Here is a 22,016-nt window from a genome sequence, read left to right on the forward strand (position 1 = left end):
TATTAGTTTCAAGTTAAGTTATTTGTTTTTACTATGCTGCACAATGTCAGATTTTACATTGCTCTGAATGGTTAATTAATATAAAAGACAAACTTAACTGGGAGAATCAAAAAAAATCTGTCTCTGTCTTCATCCCATTCAGTTTAAAAGCTGATTAGTGATGCATGATTTTTTTCAGTTAATGTGACTGAATGCTATCATGTCAAGAATTGTAAATGCACACAATGAGTGGCAGTGGGTCTGCTACTTGTTGTTTTCCAATATGACATACTGTATGCATTTAAACACTGTTTCAAGGCCCACATTGGCCAGTATAATATCCTAAAGCCAGGCCTTAATTGAGGCCTGCACAGAGATGAAACTGAGCCTGTACCTGGGACTGTGAGACCCAACCTGACCAAGCGCACTTTAACATCCCACTGGTATTGCCAGATTTAAATCCCGACCCAAACCCAGATTCTCACAGACGTTGTTTTAACCCACCGTGCTTAGCATGGCTGCTCTATGCTTAAGTTGATGAACAGTAAATGCTGTCTGCTTAGATAAACTTTTTTTTTTAACATTCTGTAATATTTTCAAAGTGTGCATAAGAGCCTGAGTTAATAGGCCCCACCGGCTCAGATCAGGTGCCAGACCTTTATGTCTGAAAGGTGTGCAAGTAGGCGCACACACGGGTTAACACGAGTGTATGTGTATTTATTAAGTTCCTGCGGCACTGTAGATATCTGGCTGATTAGCATAGTAATTCCCCGCCTTGTTTAACCCCTTAAGCTACCAACTGCAGGGGCATCACCTGCAGGGGTGTTGGCACCCTCTGACGCCCCCATCTCCCTCAACTGCAAAGCCTTCCTCCCCTCCAACGCCCCCCTATGAAGTTCCCTCTCCCTCAAGGTCCCAGCCCTCCCTCTCTTCGCAACAGGCACCAGATGCCACATGCAATGCTCAACAGTGTCTCTGCTTTATGAGAAAAATGACCGGGGAAGAGGGGGAAGCAAACAGTTTACTAGTAGTGAACCCAGTATGGCATTTACTGTAGTAGCAGTTAGTCCACAGTAAGTAAAGTTAACAGTATTGCAGCATTGCTAATAAAAGTGTCATACAGTAATATAGGTAATAGCAAGAAAGTGAACTACAGTACTAAGTCCTCCCAGGTGAAGGGGAATGGAACCTGTCATGTTGAATAAAGTGTGTTACCAATATGGATATTCATGTTTTTTTCTCAAACTTCTATATCAAAACTGTTATATCATCTGTTTGATTGCTTTTGATAGTTTACCTCATTAAGTAATCAAATGATTTGGTCATTTACTCTAAACTTGTGTGCATGCATGCACTTTTTTGCCATTGCAAGCTCTAATCCTGGGAGGCTGCTTGGTACACCCAAACTTAGCTACTGAGCAGGATAAATGAAGTCATTCAGTTGTCCTTTTATTGCTCATGACCATATGGCACAGTAACGGTTGCCTAAGAGATTTTGCTTTGGCAAGTAAATATTCAATATGAATTTACTAGTAAAATCCCATGAACATTTGAAAGCAGTTCAAATATGAATTGTACTTTGTACTGTTTTATTTGGGAGGCTAGCCTCATTTGACGTTGGTGAATCTATTTGATTACACAGTGCCAAGGCCTGTACAGATGATTGGTCATAGCTGGTATTCCTTTTCCTGGCTCTGACTGATACAGTTAACATTAACAAGCATAAATACATGCTGCAGCCGCTGAGAGTGCCATTATCTGAAAAGTCAAGACATTACTACCACGAATAAAATCATCTCACTACCCTTTAGTGCCATACGTAGATACCTAACCTTCACCATGGGCCACACACTGCGCCTGCTTTTGTTTTTCAAAGGCAATTAGATCTAAGTTGCTGTTTAAATAGCAATAGGAGCAGAATTAATGAAACAGCGAAACTGAGTACGATTTGGGAGTGTGAGAGTCGATGTGGCTGAAGGAGCAGCAGGACTTTAAAATGATAGATTCCCCTTGCTTTGCCGTGTGTGTGTGTGTGTGTGTGTGTGTGTGTGTGTGTGTGTGTGTGTGTGTGTGTGTGTGTGTGTGTGTGTGTGTGTGTGTGTGTGTGTGTGTGTGTGTGTGTGTGTGTGCACGCACCCACATGCATGTTTCTATGCGAATTTGCATGTTTTCAGTGGCATCCATGAGGTGACGTGGAACCAGGACAGCCACTCGGAAAGAAGTGATGAAATAACAGTATTTAGAACTGGCCTCACATGCCTGTAATGACAGTAATCAGACAGCATTGATCCGGCGTTTCAATGACCTCAAATGGAGAAGACATCAATGACTTCTGGTGACGAACAAATTCACAAAGAATGGATTGCATCGGCTAATAGCAGCATCAGTTGCACATCAATTGCACCCGCTATCTGTGGCGTCTCAACATCCAATACACAAAAGATATTACGCTAATGATATGACAGTGTAAACACGCCCATAAAGTTTTGTTGCCGAGTGCAATGTGCCCTTGTTGTGTCTCTGATTGCGGACCCACGGAGATGCGCAGATTCAGACATACTATACTTTTAGATTAAAATGTAGTTTGTATTTTTAGGCTTATGTGCAGTGACCATGAAACACTTAAATAGTATGAGTAAATCTATAATAAAACTTAGGCTTCCATCACAGTTCATTAATTACATAAATAAAATGTGTACATATAAAAAAAATTACTTAAGAAATTCTAGTTCTCACTGAATCTTAGTATGAGTAAATCTCTAATAAAACGTACTCTTCCCACACAGTTCATTTATAACGTGAATAAAATGTGTATATATAAAAATGTTATTTAAGAAATTCTAGTTCTCATTGAATCTTGCAATATCTTCTCATATTGCAATTTAGAAATTATGACAGTTAATTTAGTATATTTTACTCTCCCACAAAGTTCATTTTTTCAGTGCAGGCCAAACACTGATGGTGGAAGTCGACTGTACGCATTGGCGCAGCATACAGGCGTGGTACGCAGTGTGGCTTTCCACTGGCTCCACCTGTTATGTGGTGAAGCGTCCCAGATGCGTCAGTGTTGTCCTAGAGAGAACAGGGAATATTGAAAACAACAGCCATTTAAACACACAGTTTAATGATACTGTGACGTGTGGCTTGGTCGACCACCTCCGTGTCAAGCCGAAGCCCCTTTTATTACCTGTTGCGAGACCAAAACTACACCGGGGTTGAGGTGTCCAGTCCGAAAAGTAACCCCCTTGGATGGCCGTGGCCATTTTTTATTACGGACTCCTCTTCAGACACTCTCTCTCCTACCACTCACAGCAGTCGCTCGCCTCACTTCCCTCTCTCCTCTCCTTCCACACTATCCTGGGCACCTCCTCCCCAATTGTATGAACTTATGCAAATTATAACAATGAACTTGAACCCCGTTTCCTCTCCTCCCTCCCCCCACAGTCATACATAGACAGACACAGCGTGTTTGTTCTTTGTATTTAAAGTTTAAATTTCCCTTTTTTCGAAATCCCAATATTGACAGGTATGCTCTGAGAGGCACCGCTGGCTTTTTTCTTGTCTGCTCCAGCTCTCTACAGATATAATTTCATTATAAGTGCATGTAGCTATTAGCGCTGGTGTTTGTGAATTGGAAGTTTTTTGCAACGAGGTCCATTAGCATCGAAACGGGCCAATTTTGTCGTGACGCTATTTGCATGGCAGCACAGTTAGGGGTGCAGTTCACCCTTTGAGAATTAGATGCTTGCTTTGCGTAGGTTTAGCAGTCGCAGTAGTCTCTCAATCGCCCCTAGATGTTTTGGACTGCTTTCGACCTTGAGGATGAAAGCAGTGAGGACAGTGATCATCCAGCTTAACTTTATGACAAATTTTTATTACTTTTGTACAAAAGTTCTGTTTGTGTGTCCACATACATAAACACAAATACACACACACACACACACACACACACACACACACACACACACACACACACACACACACACACACACACACACACACACACACACACACACACACACACACACACGGTAGTCAGATGATAACCGTTAGTAATAATGTGTAATACACAGGGTGTGATAAGCAAAACTGTAAACAGATTAAGATGCACCTGATCAAACCAAGTTGGATGCACATATACACATATTCATTCAAGCCCTGAGGAAAAAGGGAATTCATTGAAAATATACAGAGCAGCAAAGAAAGAAATGCTACCTGTGTAATGTGTAGTGGTGGATATTTGTGTGTGCGTGTGTGTGTGTGTGTGTGTGTGTGTGTGTGTGTGTGTGTGTGTGTGTGTGTGTGTGTGTGTGGCATGATAATATGATCGCAGATGAAAGTTCAGTATGTCCATGTGTTTGGCTGCATATTAATTTACATTTTCCAATCGGAATTTCTATATGCTATCTATCATGTATAGACTTCAAGCAACGTCCATCACATCTCAGACCCAAAGCCAGGTTGACATTGTCTATGTTTCTGCTGATACCAAAGTAAGGATAGTTTTGTTTTTTTCTTCTCCCAAATTAGGCCAGGAACACCACCTCATCCCCAAGATTAAACCACAGGATCTGAACAAAGAGAAGAAGGTGTAATACGGAGGCAGCGTGGGAGTAATAGCTAACTTAAACTTGTCAAAGCATGGCAACGGGTTCAGGCTTTCACAGTGGCTGAGCTAATAGCAGCACATGCTGAATACATGAGTCATTACACGAGACTCATGGCGTGAACCTCCTGACTTCCTGGTGAAAGCATGAGGGACTCTCTACTGCATCAGGCTGAACCCCAAACGTGTTCACTGTGTTCTGGGAATTACTAACGGTTATCATCTGACTACCGTGTGTGTGTGTGTGTGTGTGTGTGTGTGTGTGTGTGTGTGTGTGTGTGTGTGTGTGTGTGTGTTTGCTGTCTGGAGAAGTATGGTTAATATATCCCTCTCCCGACCAATGACGTCACCAATGTCACGGAGCTTGGAGCACATCAAATAAAAACATCTTTCTTCGTTGGCTTAACAGGCCGTTAGTTTCCTCTGCACTCAATAACAATAGCAGGGCGGCTGTCCTCTATTTTAATTGGAACTGCACTTCAGCACACAGCCGAGCATTATCCGCAACATCATGAAAAGGAGTGATGCAAAAAAGCTGGCGGTGTGTTACGTGCAGTGAGAAAATCCTTCAGACCTTACGTTTTTGCCTCGCCGTGGAGATATGAATTTGCCATTCACTTGAACAAATAAACAGCTATTGTCGTAAATTGAGAGGACATTGAATTGATAAAAGCTGGACCGTGGCAACAGCGTTTTCAATACTTTTTCAATATGCAACCATTTCATTGTCTGTTCAAATTTAAACCGTAGAGCATTTCTATTTTGAAAGTGGTTATTCAGGATGCACATGAAATGATAAATATTATTGCCATGGCCAAGAAAATATTTAAAAGATAAATTACATTTGTATTAAACATGAACTCCCATGTGAAGCGATGCTCCATTGCTCGATTTAGTTGAGTTAAGTTTAGGGATGGGGTAATATTCTTTCCTAGACAAGATGAAATACTTTTTATGGGGGTTTTATAATAGTGTTCATATTGCCCAGCACATAAAAGTCTATTAATATTCATTCAAAGGAGCCCAATATCAGCTTTTCTGGAAAGAGGAACATGTTTTATGACCATTTTTACACCAAGAACAAAACTTTATGGCCTCAAACATTTCTTCACTATTAACACCCGATCCAAGTCATCTTTGTTGTAACAGACGAGGAGATTTTGTTCCGCTGTGTCTTTCATTAAACACTTTTGGAATTGATATCCTCCTCCCACTGAGTTTGTAGCATAGCAAAATGCATAATACATGAGGGAAACGCTCTATAAAGTGTATATTCATAAAAGATTACTTAAAATGAATTGTACTGTGATGTGGTTAAATGAACCCCACCTCCCCTGAGGTCTTCAAATGTTGTTGGAGAATCAAAAATCAAGAATCTAAAAGCCGATCACTGGCAGTAGTTCAATGTTTTCACACAGTCATTTAATGATACAGAGGCAATTGACTTGACTAAGTAATGACAACACTTTCAATGACAGCACTCTTATGTCTAATATTTTTACTACGTTAAACCTTTACCACTACAATAAAGAGGTAATCCGCCCTGGCTAGTTCTTGATGAAGTCCTCTGTAAGTTATCAAATTAGAGATGAAGTGAATCATTTGTAGCTGCTAAACCACATGTAAGAACAACTTGACTAAAAGGACTGAGGTCAATTGTAAAGATTAAAATTTGATTGTGGGTTTAGAGGTTTTTATGGAACAATCAAATATGACAAACAAATAGTTATTTCTCAATCAAATAAAATGTAAGTAACAACATAGTTTTCTAGTGTGACACTGGAAGAGTTTGAGCCTAGCAGACTTGTGTACAGCGTGTGCAGTTTCTATGAATTAGAGATGGAAAACCACTGTCACCGCTGAAGCTTGTGCAGAAGGTACAAGAGGAGGAAAAATACAACATACAGTGACAGTGCCCCAAAACCTCTTCAGTAAAATGGCATGCTCTTTCCTCATTCAAGAGAAGCAACCCCCCCCACACACACACATACACACGCACACACACACACACACACACACACACACACACACACACACACACACACACACTTCACAAATTTGACAACATTCGAGATGACCAATTTTCATGAGCGGTGAGAAGCATGAATGGAATGGTAAGGTCACCAAAAGAGCATTTTATTGAACGTCTGCCACCTGTCTGACTCATTCCACTATTGTGCTCAACACCTCGAGTGGCGGCAGCTTGGAATCGAATGGAATACATCAACTCTGGAAGGTATCGTGTTACCAATCCGTAGTAAAAGGAGTTTCTAAAAATTTGGTTCACTGTGCAAGCAATATAAATAATCTTGTCCAAAAAACATACTTTTCCAAGGAGGCAGGAGTATGTGTGGCCATGGTGAAACAGGGTGAAGCTCATATTGACTGTATTTAAAGAAAGGGTGGATTTGTCACCTTTTTAGCAGTATCACTTTGCCAAATCCCATGAATGATTCATCAGCGGTTTCATGACCAAACATACTTTCTCTCAGTTGTCATGGTCCCTGGGCTGCTGTGTTGACACAAGACACGCACAGACTTACACATACACTTGGACATACACACATTGAATCCCTTAGACAAATTCATGGACGAATGCAGACAAACAGACACACGCACACGCACAGGCACACGCACACGCACAAGCACGCACACACACACACACACACACACACACACACACACACACACACACACACACACACTGAAGACATATTGAAGGATGTCAAATCAACAATTCATGTGATTCTTCATTGCTGATGTATTCTGGAAGTGCCGCAGGACTCAGCGGTCAGGGATGAAGAATGGAAACATCAACCAGTTTAATTTGTGTAGTCACTGTTGACCTGCCTGTGTGTGTGTGTGTGTGTGTGTGTGTGTGTGTCTGTGTGTGTGTCCAGCACCGGCATAGCTACTGTTTGCAGAAGGATTACTCACAGGTTCAGACACACTCTGTGATCTTCATCTCTGCGGATCACACCCAAGCACAGCACACAGTTTCTGCTGTTGGCAATCTATAAAAGTCTATCACCTCACATCTGCAGTGAGGAAATTGCCTGTTTGCGGTGATGCCAATGCTTAGATTTCTTGCCCATCAGGCGCAAACCCAATTATTTATCCACTAGCACAAATGTACACTACTTTGAGAGTTTTTTTCCTCGCCAATGCCGATTTAATGGTGCAGTTGTTTTTATTTTAACGCTTTGATTATGCCTTCAATCTTGTCACTGTTTCTTTGCTCCCATCACAGAGCCTTATGAGGACAACTGAGAAAGAAAAAATCATAATGGATCTTTCAACACATCCCTGAATCATCACTGTAAGACTCGAGTATTTACCGTTTAAAAATAAGAAGTCCCCAAACAGTGTGAGGTTGCTAAATGACAAAGAATACCTAAGAACACCGATTGGCTAATACACCTGAAGTTCTTCTATTCTATTATTAGTGGATGTGGTGAAAGTGACTTCTTACGGCCTTGGTAGACCTTTTGATCGGAAAAAGACGACAGAGTTCAATGGATGCATTGTGTGTTTAATTTCCCATCTGTCGTTCCCCATTTCCCAATCTTTACATTTCCATAAAGATATTGATTTCAATATTCAATGACTTAGCAGGGAATTTAGGATGATCTGTTCACTGTCGATACACAAGATGAAAGCTTTCATTTCGCAAATTCTCTAAGGTGCTAGAGCTACAAGGATACAGAGCACTTTAATCTTAACCAGCTTCCTCAGATCAAGCGGTACGATATCTGCGCAAGATGCTGCATTTTGCCCAGAAAGCACCTCTGGCCTCGACCTGTCCGCTTCCATCAGTGTTGTTCATTCCAGAGAGCGTAACCTGCGAAAGTACGGCAGCACGCCGCTGCCCTAAGAGGGCATCTCACATCGGCTTGTTCTGAGCCTGATGAGCTGTGACTATCTCCCTGAGACAGACAGGTGTTATTTTTCTATGGCCATTCAGCAAATCTTTCAAGAAGTCATTCACTTATTCTGTCAATCAGCGGTTGTGAAACGATTACCGGTGTTCACCTGGGTTCAGGGTCGGCTTCCAGGGCAAATTGGATAGTGTGTGTGTCTGTGTGTGTGTCTGTGTATGTGTGTGTGTGTGTGTGTGTGTGTGTGTGTGTGTGTGTGTGTGTGTGTGTGTGTGTGTTCACTTGACTTAAAAATCATTGCTTTGTTTTCATAGGGAGCGATCCTCCTCACATTAGATCACAATGAACAATAATTTGTTTCAAAAAACAATGACAGATTCACATCTTGCAATTGTGCCAACTACCGATGTCAGGAAGCCATCACAGACAGTAAGAAACTCTGAAATCTGAGTTCTAAAATTTGGGTTCGCCTTAAAGATCTCTTTGGTAATGTTCACCTTGTGATTGCATTTATTAGTTCAAAAAGATCTAATTATCGTGGCTGAAAACAGCTGTACTGTTCCTTGTTGATAGTGGATTTGGCGACTTTTTAATGCCCACTAATAATGTGCAATAATCTAACCATGGTTTTAATTTTATTTTACATTACACACACTCCCCACACAGTGTGTAAAATGAAGGGCCTCCTGTGTCTTTAGCGTATCTTTCATTGGATGCTAATCTTGTGTGTTGTTATATGATAAGTCTGTGTAAATGATTGTACATGATAAAGAATTATGAAGTTCAAAAATGCAAAATTTTGTGAACATTTAAATGAGACACCTGAACAAAAAAAATATTCTTATAGATATATATATAAATATTAAATATAAATATTGCCTCCGTCTGAATGAAGGGGCAAAGTGATCTCTTTGTCCAAAGGCCATTTTATAACTTACAAATATATATATATTTTATAACCTGTGCTGTCAGCATGCTGGGCAGACAACACGGAGTATTTGTATGCTATTGCTTCTAGGACAGAGTTAGTCTGCAAGTGGAGTTCAACTTCTCAGCCTTCAATGCAACTCTTGATTAATTCTGCAACTGAATTGAACTGCTGCAATAACTCTGTCCTGTGGATGACCTGTAGGATTTTTGTTATACAGAACCGCCATCAATCCCCCTCTTTGGAAAATAATTTTTCCATGTTTGGGTCTTTAAACAACTAATCACTACTCCAAGATGGGGAGATTCACCACGGGTGAGACAATTAAACATAAGTAAGTAAGTAAGTAAGTAAGTAAGTAAGTAAGTAATTAAACATTTATTTATATAGCACCTTTCCAACAATAAATGCAACTCAAAGTGTTGTACAACACCGCATTAGAAAGTAAAAGATTTAAACATTAATCAGAGAGTAAAAGATTAAAATCAAGCCATTTAGAACCGATCAACATTTATACAGAAAACATAAACATCGGACGACAACATGTATTGAAAAGTTAATTCAGTCCAGTAAAACTGGAGCAGCAATTGGGCATGTGACCTCTTCCTGTCATAGTTATGGCAGTAAATGAGGGAGGAAAGGAGAGGGATGTAACCAAGAGGATGCTGGGGTGCGTGCCTGTATGTGTGTGTGTGTGTGCATGCCTGTATGTGTGTGTGTGTGTGTGTGTGTGTGTGTGTGTGTGTGTGTGTGTGTGTGTGTGTGTGTGTGTGTGTGTGTGTGTGTGTGTGAGGTGTCCACCGGTGAGTGTACAGGACTTATCCCAAATGGTTCTGGTCGGTATTATGTCGTGGCGCCTCCAAGCAGTGGAAAGGGCCCCTAAGTCCCACCGAGCTCCGCAGCTGCATAGACACCCCAGGGCTGCAGGAAAACCCCAAGCACCCCGCCCTGCAGCCACAGAGGATCCCAGGCCCCCAGAGAAGCCGGAAGCCTGCAGAGCATCCCAACTCTTCTTCACCTCTCTCCCGCACTCTCTGCTGCTTTGGATGGTCGACCCCAAGGAATTGAACTCATCCCCCTTCTCCACCTCCACTCCTAAGTCCTGTGGCTGATCAACTTTATTCCCCTGTAGTTACTACAGCTCTGTACATCTCCCTGATTCTTGAAGATGGGTACCAGTAGGCTTCTTTTTGAAGATGGGTACCAGTACACTTCTTCTCCTCTCCTTCAGCATCCTCTCCCTTTCCAGGATGGTGTTAAACAGTCTCGTTAGGAACATCACTGCTATCTCACCTAAACATTTCCATGCTTCCCCAGGTATGTCATCTGGGCCAGCTGCCTTTCCACTCTTCATCTTCTTTAATGCTGTTCTCACCTCATCCTTTCTAATTTGCTGCACTTCTTGATCCACTATCCCCACATCATCCACTCTTCTCTCCCTCTCATTTTCTTCATTCATCATCTCCTCAAAGTACTCCTTCCACAGAGTTACTTGTCACAAATAACTTGATTCTAGAGAAGCTTTGGTGGGATGGTGAATAAAATGTGTTCTCTCTATTACGTGGATTATTTGATTGCCAACAATTGCCAAGAGCAAGATCACTCATATATTGTTTTATAGTGTCTGATGAATGCCAGGTCTTGTGATAATTTCTGATTTGTGAACGGTCTAAACGGTCTTAGTCTCCTCCCAGTATGATAATTGAATCAGAGAATTCTAAGAGTTTTAAAAATATATTGTGAAAGAAATTTGGTCGTCTGCATTGGGGGTATAAATATTAGCTAGGGTTAATTTGATGTTACCTAAAATTTTGTTAATCATTATGTATCGCCCTTCTCTGTCTGATATGGGATATGTTTATGATGGGATACTATTATTGATCAATATAGAAACAGTTCTTTTTTTTAGTTGCATGATGCAGAAAACCACAAACTCAAAGCTAAATGGGTTAATCAGATGATTAACCCATTTAGCTTTGAGTTTGTGGTGCTCGGATACAGTGAGGTGTGTTTCTTGCTGTAGACAGAAGCTGGGACTCATCCTGGTGAGGTGACTTAGAATGTTATGTTTATCTGGTGAGCCCAAGCCTCTCACTTTCCAACTAACAAACTTAATAGGTGTCATTGGCAATAGCTATACAACCGTGCCCATGTTTTCCCATAGATAAGTCTGAGTTTTCCTCCTTTACATTCCTTTTTACTGTCCTAGTATTGCAGGACGTTTGTAGGGAAACATATCTACACAAACAAATGACAAATAGACAAAGATAGACATAGAAAATTGCAGAGTTAGACATACAGATAGTAATTGACTGAATAGAGTGAGAGTGATGGGAGAAGTAGGGAGGGAGGGATTAGGGAGGTGAGATGATGAGAGTAGTGTGGGGGGGGGGGGGGTTAGGAAGGTGAGATGATGAGAGTGAGCAATATTTTAAAACCTGACATAGATAGCATGCTAATTTCTACATCTTGCATATATAATTACCAGAATTACCAGATTACATACATAATTATCACAATAACCAGGGTGTGGTGGAGGAGTCTCGGAATAACAGACCGTCTATATATCGTTTATGAGCAACCAGCGATACCCGTTTACCCTTCTGCCTGGTTCCTTTCAGCTCCTGTCCTTTAAATTTAACCAGCTCCTTGTGCTTGAAGTATTCAAATTTAGCCCTGATGGAGTGGGGATGGTTCCCCATGCGGTGTCCAAATCGGTGAATCCAGTGGAAGGTGATCTGCTTCACGGTGTCCATAGGGAGTTTCAGGGCAGTGTGGAGGAAGTCTTTCACCATGTTTTCTGGTGACTCTGTGTTGTTCTCTGGGATCCCAGAAAAGATGAGGTTGTCCCGCATACTTCTGGATTGTATATCCAGGAAGGTCTCTTTCATTATTTAATTTTTTTAATTTTTCCAAGTGAGACACTTCAAGGAGATTTTTAGATCCACATTGTCTTTTTGCATCTCACCAACAGTGGGATGCACAAAGTCAAGGCTAGCTTTGACCTCGGAAAAGTCTCGAAGGAGCGGACCGAGCATGTCCAGCTACTTGTTGATATCATCCGAGACACTCACACTCACACACACACACACACACATACATATATATATATTTTGCTCACTTCCGTCTTCTCGCGAGATCACAGCATGCTCCTGTGAGATCCCTCCATTTTACAACTTTAACTACTGGGGTTTCAAACAGTGGTAGGATGTCACAGAAAGACATTCCATCCAAAGAACTGTAACAATAAAACATCGTTATTCAGTTGATAAATCCTAAATAATACAATTAATCTTTGAGTAATTTTCTCTCTACCTCTCTACAGCATTTGACGGTATTTCTCGGTGGTGGTATGTCGCTCTGCATTCCTTTGGCAGAGAACGCACTCAGTCAACCTTCAGAATCAATTCAAGGTCAATGGGTAGTCTTTGAAAAGGTCGTTTCCGGCATCTTTGATTCCTCCATCGATGTTTTAGGACCAAAGGTTTGACACATTATTAGGCCTGGCCCTTTTTAACTGCATCAATAGACAGCCGAGGGGGTGGATTTCCATCTTCCTCCCTGTTGTTCTCCTTAGCTTCGTTACTGTCTGTGCAGTGTAAATGTCAGAGCAGTTTGTCATGAGTAAATTATTAATGGTGACACGCTGAAAAGCCATTTTCATCAACACAAAACCATGTGTCTGTCAAGCAGCACAGAGAATGGGGAAAGGTAGAGTTACAGAGGGAGAGAGATAAAGAGAGAGGGAGGGAGTGTGTCCTGAGGAATAAATTGGGAAATTAGTGTTCTGTTCTCCTTTTGACTCACACAGATTTGGTTGGTTCAGGAGGAAGGAGTTCTGCCAAGTGATTAAGCTATGTATGTGCTCCTCACAAATAATGCATCACCCCCCCCCCCCTTTACTCCTTGCAACAGCTCCACGTCCACCATCAAGATAACAAAATGTCACAGAGGATGAATATCACGGACGTATGGAGACTGAAAAAAATAAAGGTTAAAAAGCAGAGAAAAAGTTTCACCGGGCACCATTTGACACGTGTTTGTGTGTGTGTGTGTTGGTCGCCGTCGCCGCATGGGTGCATGTGTTGTGGTTTGTGAGTGCCGTGTGATGAATAAAGAGAATCTTCTAAATTTTTGTGAGCTCTAAATGCTGCTCCGTTCTGCAGGTCGAAGCCCGTGGAGGCATTGGTGATCGTGACTGAGCAAAAAAAAAAGTGCTATGGAATAAGAGAAGAGGGGATTTGCTGCCGTTGTCCCCTGACACTCATTTAAAGTCTGCTCTGTTAGACGCTTTGCAACAACTGTTGAATATATTCAGATGCTTCTGATTTGTTTAACCTGTGTCAAGTCGGAATGGTGAGGGATTCCTTAAATCTCTGAGAGTAGAGCGAGAGGAGGAAGTGGAGAGGAGCAAGAGGAAGGAGGTGTTTAGCCGGCTGTTGTCAATGGTTTTGGGAGCAATAGACATTGGAATGAATAATTCAATTTTCAACTACATTTTAGCAATGTTAAAATTATATTCTTCATTTGTGTTTTCCTGTAATCACTTGTGTTTTGTTTCTACCATGGCATAATCAGTGCCATTGTTTCGTTTTTTAATATTTGATATGGTGGATTTACTCCAAATGCAATCCAATTCCAAATCTGAAAAGCAGCAGATGTACAGTATCATCACACTCTGCCTGGCCTACATTGGGAGCATCCTACAGACCTAAATGTAACTCACATGCATCTCTGCTGCATTTCAGAGCGTTACCTGCAGCGGCAGGATTTCCTCGGGGAGCCATTGCTGTGAAATATGGGCGGTGGTCCGACCATCCAACACCAGCAGCCGCCAGCCTCTCCCCGCTTTTGCACCTTTGCGTACATATTTTATCTTAAACACAAACACACACACACGCACGTAGGCACACGCGCACGCACGCATAGTCAGACACACACACACACACACACACACACACACACACACACTCACATTATTTATTTGAAATCCACACACACATACACTAAAAACATGCACATACACATATCTAGGTGCACAGATGACACACTAATGGGTAGAGTTATTTGTGGAACTATCGAGGCTGACCCTGCACTGCTTGGTAGGAAAACAGAGACATCACAATACAATGCACAATTCCCTAAATACAGTACATATTTTCTTCTTTCATTAATGGTTATATAAAATGTATATTCTGAGTTTCAGAAAACAAAATTCCCAAATGAATAGCAGGGCTGCCTTGTTTGTGCCTTCTTTAAAAAGTCTGTCTGCTTAGTTGGAGGAGAGTTGATTATTTCTGTGTTCCCACGCCGTCGGTCTTCCAGCGCGCCCAGGTGCTACCTTTTAGCAATAAGCAGCCATACGGGGACCCACAGACATGTTCCAACTACCAGCCTCACTCTCTGCCCTGTGATATAAAACCATTTAGCTCAGCCATTGAGCTGCAAGACCTGTTGATCTGATAGAAGAAACAAACTGAAACCGATGGTCTCAGAGATCGCTTAGTATTGGTAGATATCTCTGTGTGTGTGTGTGTGTGTGGGTGTGTGTGTGTGTGTGTGTGTGTGTGTGTGTGGGCGCGCGCGCGCGTGTTTGTGTGTGTGTGTGTGTGTTAGTGCGCGTGCGCGTGTGTGTGTGCGCACGCAGTGATATCAATTATGCGAACTCTGAGACCAGTTCAGTTTGTTTGTTCTATAAATAAATTGCCCTATAAAATTATATTTTGTCATGTGTCATGACATGTTTGTAATGACCTAATTAATTATACTATTGAAACAACCATGATATTGAGGTTTGAATTACAATCAAATAGTGTTTTGCTTGAGAAGCAGATACATCTAGTTTATCAGTTTATGACAGTTTATCTTTATCAGTTAAATCCCATGTTGTACAGCAAGCTAGGGGGTTGCAAACTCAAGTCTCATGTGCCTTTGTGTTTGACATGAAAATTCAGAAGGAGATGAATGTTGTGGCCTGTGGAGTCACTGTTTCGGATCAGAGATTGGGTGCGTTGTATTTGGTACTGTGGGCACGCAGGGCCTTTCATGCAACCACATGTCAGCCAGAGAGCCTTTCAAGCCAGATGGGTTTAGGGAGACCTTGCTATTTCTAAATTGCCTCTTTGCTGTGGCCCTTTACATAGATATTGAAATTATGACCCAATCACAGGGTTGTTGCGTGGCAGTTTGTGATACACGCATCAGGTTTCTGTTTGGAGCAGCACAGTCTGGAAAATGAGCCCAGCCAGGAGATTGACACTCAAGTATGTTTTCTGGATATTAATCACACCCTGGGAGCCTCGAACGCTGCAGCCCTGTGAATAATGTAACTCTCCCCAGGGAGGTGTGATGACCAACTGTAAACCAACAGACTTCACCCCCAATTTACTACGGCATTACTTTAGTGAGCCCTAGTGGAACAACTGAGAATTACACTGTTACGTTAAAGGACCAAGTGTGATATTTTCTCCTGTTGAACTAGCTGTTTACATGGTGAGTAAACAACCTTGAATTGCAATTACATTAGATTTCTCAGTTTACCATCGCTGCATGGGTATGCGGCTACCCTGAGTCCAATCAGAGAATATTAGCATATATAAACCACTATCCGGTCCGGGTGTTTATTGAGCCTTATTTATCATTATTATTTTGAGTCATCAGTTTTTATTTTACCTCTGCAAAACCTGAATTTTGGTGCTTAGTAAAAGGGAAGATACATTGAGAAATGTATTACAATTAAATATGTATTATATTTATATATGTACTTATGAGCACTGGCTCATGCATATATTCATAAAGGGCATGAGCGTTGTTTATCTATGATATTTTTATTCGTGGTTATGATCGTGACAATAATGTGTAAAAAGAATGAGGAAATACTCTGAAACCCAGTGGGGTGCACTGGAGATTACCGATAGCAACTTTAATGGATAGAAAGTCTGTAAAATAATATTTGTAATTATGAAAATAATTATTCATGTAGCGTTGCAAACGATGCAAACACAGTACGCCACTTTGCAAATTCAATCAAGATTTAAAAGTTGGCTGCTTATTTCTCGCCTCCGCTGAAAATTATTTCTCATCCAAAGTTTCCCCCTTTGGATTCGTAAAATGTACCGTCCTCTCTTTCTAATCACTGCAAAACTTTGATTTGCTTTAATTATATTTTCGGCCTAAAGCATTTTGTTGCTCTTGTTTTCTTTTTTGACTCAGTCCTGTTTTTACATTCAGTTGGCTGGTTGGTTCGCTGTAGCTATCGCCATCCTTGGTCCGCCCAATATGTTCCAGAAAGCAGCAGCTTCTCCTTTGGAAGCTGTGAGTAAATGCCAGGTGGAACCACCTGGTCTGGGAGAAAAGGATCGACCCAATCTGCTGCTGAGCTGCATCCTCACTTATCAAATATACATCTCACTGGTGTATGAACACACACCACATTCACAGGCACAAGCTTGTCAAAGTCTAATATGCTGCTAAATCCTGATGATTGACACTGTGATTAGAGAATAATGTCCTCAAGGCACATCTCAAACACTCACCAGGATTTCACCGCCGCAGCGGAGGAGCTCGCACACACTCGGAAGAGATGAGGGGTTCAGGCGGGAGATTAATGTTTCAAAACAGTCGCCCTTTCTCTCACTCTGTCTCTGCCTCTCTCTCTCTCTCTCTCTCTCTCTCTCTCTCTCTCTCTCTCTCTCAATGTCTCGTTCTCTCACATCTTTTTTTACTCCCTATGGCTCTCCTTCTGCTTGTGTGGCAGAACCACTCAGTCACCACTCCCCGTAGGGAATCATGCCCATCTACCTCTTGAATTGGACCCAACTGCATTCCCAATAAATTGCATAGTAGCTGCCGTAGCAAGACCCTGGGGGAGGTACCAACTCAGCGATAACCATCCACCAACCATCTGCCGATGACTTTTGGGTGCCTACACACCACTGTGGTTAATATACAGCCTTCTGTGGACAATATAGATCCGTCATGCTGTCAGTGTTGTTAATAACATTCCATTTATTCACTCGGATATTGAGCCAGATAGATATATGGGCAGATGGATGGTTTAATTTTATAAGAAAACTGCTGCACTGCTGTCAAAGTTCTGCACCGACCAGTGAGAACTTGCCTCCACCTCCATTCCTCAGTTTAGAAATTCCTTATTCATGGATTTTTTTTTTTTGATTACGCGGCTCCTTTTCTTCTTGCTGTGCCTTATGATGGTTTCCCGTCATTAGTTCTAATGGACTTTATCCTGCGTTGCACTGCCTCCTTGTAAAAACAAAAGTGCATTGAGAAAGGTCTCGTTCGTGAAGCAATTGGTTTTACTTAATTTGGAAATGGAAACAATTCTCATGAGACCAGACCACCATTTTTTAGATATTTTTTTACTGTACAACAAAAATAGAACTCTGGATGTTTTTCTTTCAAGATAGATTTTTATTTTTTCAATGAAGACTTCGAGTTCATGATGGAATTGCATTGCCGTGAGTGACTCCATTGTTTGGAGGGACAAATGTTTATGGCCATGGAATTTTCCAAATGCCCAACCTACATCTAAAAATATATCTAAAACTATAGATGTTTGAGAGGTCAACACCCCTTGGTCCAGCCCAAGCATTGTATACGACACATGCATATTTTTAATCAGCTTGATTTGATCAATCAAGTCATTACTTATTATTACTTATATAACATACAGTTATGTCAACACCAGAAATGAGCAATGAATTGGATTTGAGTTTTATTTGTGCATTAATTCTTTAGTACCACTAGAGGGGGTAACCTCTCAGCAATCACGTTTCCCTCCCTCCTTCAAACGGTTGAACTCTGTGTCCATACTTTTCAGTGGGTTGTAATTTAGCATTTTTATGACTCCTGTTTAAATAATTTGTTCTGACGCTTGAGTCATGTCCATTTAGAATAGCACAAAATGTATTATTAAATTAGAAATTATGTCTCCTACCCTATTTCTTTTTTTTTAATTAAGAAAAACAAATATTAGTTTTCATCTATTGCTTTGAACTAGCAACACCTAATAGACTGACTGCTTGGAGCAGATATATGCATCACATGTGCTGGTGTTTTATTTTATTTTGTGTGTTATTTGGGCAAACATTTCAGTTCAATGTCCACCTGTTGCATTCACCATTCCACCATGCCGACAATGTGGTAGAAACAAGGATAACGACTCGCTGGTAGACAGTGCGAAGAGTCAACGGTCATAATTCCGCTCCCTGTGTTGTGTGGTGATTTATAGCATAGGTTATTCCATAAAATCTGGGGTTATGGTGATGGTTTCATGGGGCTGAAAATAGGGGGCACGTTGGTTTGGTTGCTAGGAAACAACTGCAAAGCAGACAACATAGAAACGCAGGAATCTGGGTTGGGCAGAGGGAGAGAGAGGAAGAGAGAGAGAGAGAGGGGGAGAGAGAGAGAGAGGCAGGGTGAGAGAGAGAGAGAGAGAGAGATGGCCTGTGACTGTCATAATGCTGTTGCATCTGTAATGTAATATTGCACCGAGACGTCTGCAAAACCCACTTTTTGTTAGAGGGTCAGTGGTGGTTGATTGGATGGACGGTCAGTTGTCACTTTCTTAGGCTAAAGGCTCTGAAATTCTAGGTTGGCATGCATGCAGCTCCTATCAAAATGATCAACACACACACACACACACACACACACACACACACACACACACACACACGCGCATGCACGCACACGCACACGCACATAGTCCTCTCATGTTCCACCCATTACCATCTCAATGAAGCTAAATTTAGCCCAATCCCCCAGCCAGCCCCTTCATCCATCCACATCAATGGCTTTGGCTTTGTCGATCTTACATCATGTCTGTCCCTGTTCCCACTCCCGGTCCTCTGCGTTTTCCGTTTTTGTCACACTAAGATCTCCACGTTGGCCCATGACATACTGACCCAGCTCATTGTTTACTTTACTCCAACTATAAACTGAGTTTTAGTCTAGAACTGTAGTCATTACAGAGATGGTGGACAGTGGAGTAATGTTATATGTTTTACTTTTGTTTGCATCCCAATCAGTGAGTGGAAAAACCTATGGGCAACGTCAGTCCTTTAAGGGTGTCTTGTCGCTATGGAAACTACCAACGGATATGAAGGAAATGATGCTGTATAGTTAGACTAGGCTAGTGAGTGGTGTTACAGTGACTGATTTATATAGTCTGAGATATTATGTTCACGCCCAATCAAAGCTTTGATCTGCCTGGAGGACAAGGAATCAGACGCAGTACACTACCCAGCGTCCTCGGGGATGAGGCTGTCCTTGTTTAACGTTTTACATTCTGCATTTCTTTTAACTACAGCAACATGAGTACAGGTAAAAAAAATGAAAGCTAAAATGTTTTTTTGTTTTTTTACACAAATAAAAACAGAAAACTTATGAAAACAGATGAAAAAGTCAACAAAACTGTTCAAACTCGAAAACATATCTAGACCTTTGTCAGATGTGTATTCTTGTTCCTGCTCCCGTGCTTTTCATAAAGTGCACAAATGCAAAAGTGTTGATGTGTGAGGCTCAGTTGCAATATAAACAGACAAGCGCAGATGCACACACACACACACACACACACACGCGCGCGCGCACACACACACACACACACACACACACACACACACACACACACACACACACACACACACACACACACACACATACTGTACACACACACACACACACACACCACTGGTACACTTATGCTTGTCTTAAAATTACCCACCTTTGACATATTCATATTTATTAATTATTGTATTATATTTATCGTTCATTGAGATGGTAATGGATGGAACCTGAGAGGAGTGTGTGTGTGTGTGTGTGTGTGTGTGTGTGTGTGTGTGTGTGTGTGTGTGTGTGTGTGTGTGTGTGTGTGTGTGTTGATCATTTTGATAGGAGCTGCATGCATGCCAACCTAGAATTCCAGAGCCTTTAATCTTAGAAAGTGACAACTGACCATCCATCCAATCCACCACCACTGACCCTCTAACAAAAAGTGGGTTTTGCAGACGTCTGGGTGCAATTTTACATTACAGATGCAACAGCGTTATCATAGTCACAGGCCTGTGCTCTCTCTCGTTCTCTCTCACTGTCTGACTCTCTTTCTCTCTCTCTCTCTCTCTCTTTCTCTCTCTCTCTCTCTCTCTGCCATAGAATAAAGACTGAGACACCAAATCTACGCAGCTAAACTAACTATTTATAGCCCGCTGTCTGTCATTGATTGTGCACTTTCCTCAAGCACCGTGCATCAGATCCTGATGTATGGATGTAATGTCAGTACATCCTGTACATACAAAGAAACTGTAACACAATGAAGCTGAAAACCCAAGTCAGTCCCATTGTCCCCAAGATCTATTCCTATACATCGTTGTTACCTGATAATTAAAGCCATTTCGATTCAGAGGTTATAAAAGACCATGGTACTAATTAACAAAGGAGTAAAAGACCTCATCTACTTTGGTGTAGAACACACACCAAAGTGGCTGACCATGGTGACCATCCACGGTGGAGGACGGTAATGACCAGGTTTCAGGGGCACGCCTGTCAGGTTGCTCTATTTACGCATTCTATTTTTAGATACAAGTCTTTGTTCGCACCTCAGCCCCACAGCACCTATTAGCAGAGCATCAGCCAGTTTCCCCAAAAGCAGTGGGGAAGGCAGATATTGGTCCTATATCATTCTAAAACTTGGTATTGGTTCTGAAAATTCAACTTTGTGAATGCCTTAAAAAATGTAAACATTAATTTCATAATTCTTTGTAAAACTGGACGTGAAATAGTTTGCCGATTTAAAATATCTATGTATGAAAAGAACGTTTGAGTCCTAACGGGAGATTTACATTCTGTTTTACTTTGTGAAAATTTTCACAAGCAAAATTTTAGTTTAATGTAATTGTTTAATTTTTGTGTATTTATTATTATTATTATTATTATTATTATTATTAAAAATAATAATAATATTTCCTTTTTTTCTCTTTAGCTCTGTCTTCATTGAAAATGAACCTTAATTATTATTTGAAACTTAAATAAAGGTTGAATAGGTTTTTTGGTTGTTTTTTTTTACCTTTATTCCCATATACCCAAATAGTGCTCTTTTAACAAAATAATCCAAATTTAAACTCACCTACAACAAAGAGCACTTCTGATTCTTTATGCTTTTTTTTAAAAGGAAGTCAGGTTTGAATCGAGGATCCTGTGACTGTTCATCCCTATGGCTGATGACTAATTCGAGCTATCAAGCCTCACTTCTCAGCCAAGCGAGAGAGAGAGAGAGAGCCATGGCTGCTGAGGGTTCACTTGATGTCACAGCATCACCCACCGGAGATTTACACAGAAAAATGGCAAAGGTGTGACATATTTCACACTGATACCTTTTACATTTTGTGTAAAGATGTCAGAAAAGATTATATATGTGCCGTCTTTGCTCCATATATATCCTGTACACCCACAGCTATAACGAGACTGTGGTCGCACATACGTCACCAATGCTTATCATATTTACAACCACCAGTGGAACTACAGTAAGTGTCCATAAGCTTTGGTCTAGTCGCCACTGCTTGTCTTGTGGATCCTCCCCTGCAGTAACATATTCACTGTTATCCTCACTACA

The 22,016-nt window shown here is 41.2% G+C and overlaps 1 protein-coding gene across 1 annotated transcript in view; it reads left to right on the forward strand.

Moving 5' to 3' along the window:
- Positions 1–22,016, forward strand: part of cacna1ea (calcium channel, voltage-dependent, R type, alpha 1E subunit a) — a gene marked incomplete at both ends in the record, with an annotated part of 104,782 nt that overhangs the window by 2,510 nt on the left and 80,256 nt on the right. The gene's annotated exons all lie outside the window — the stretch shown is intronic.

The sequence above is a fragment of the Zeus faber genome (assembly GCF_960531495.2).
Source record: "Zeus faber genome assembly, chromosome: 1".
NCBI classification, from domain to species: Eukaryota; Metazoa; Chordata; class Actinopteri; order Zeiformes; family Zeidae; genus Zeus; species Zeus faber.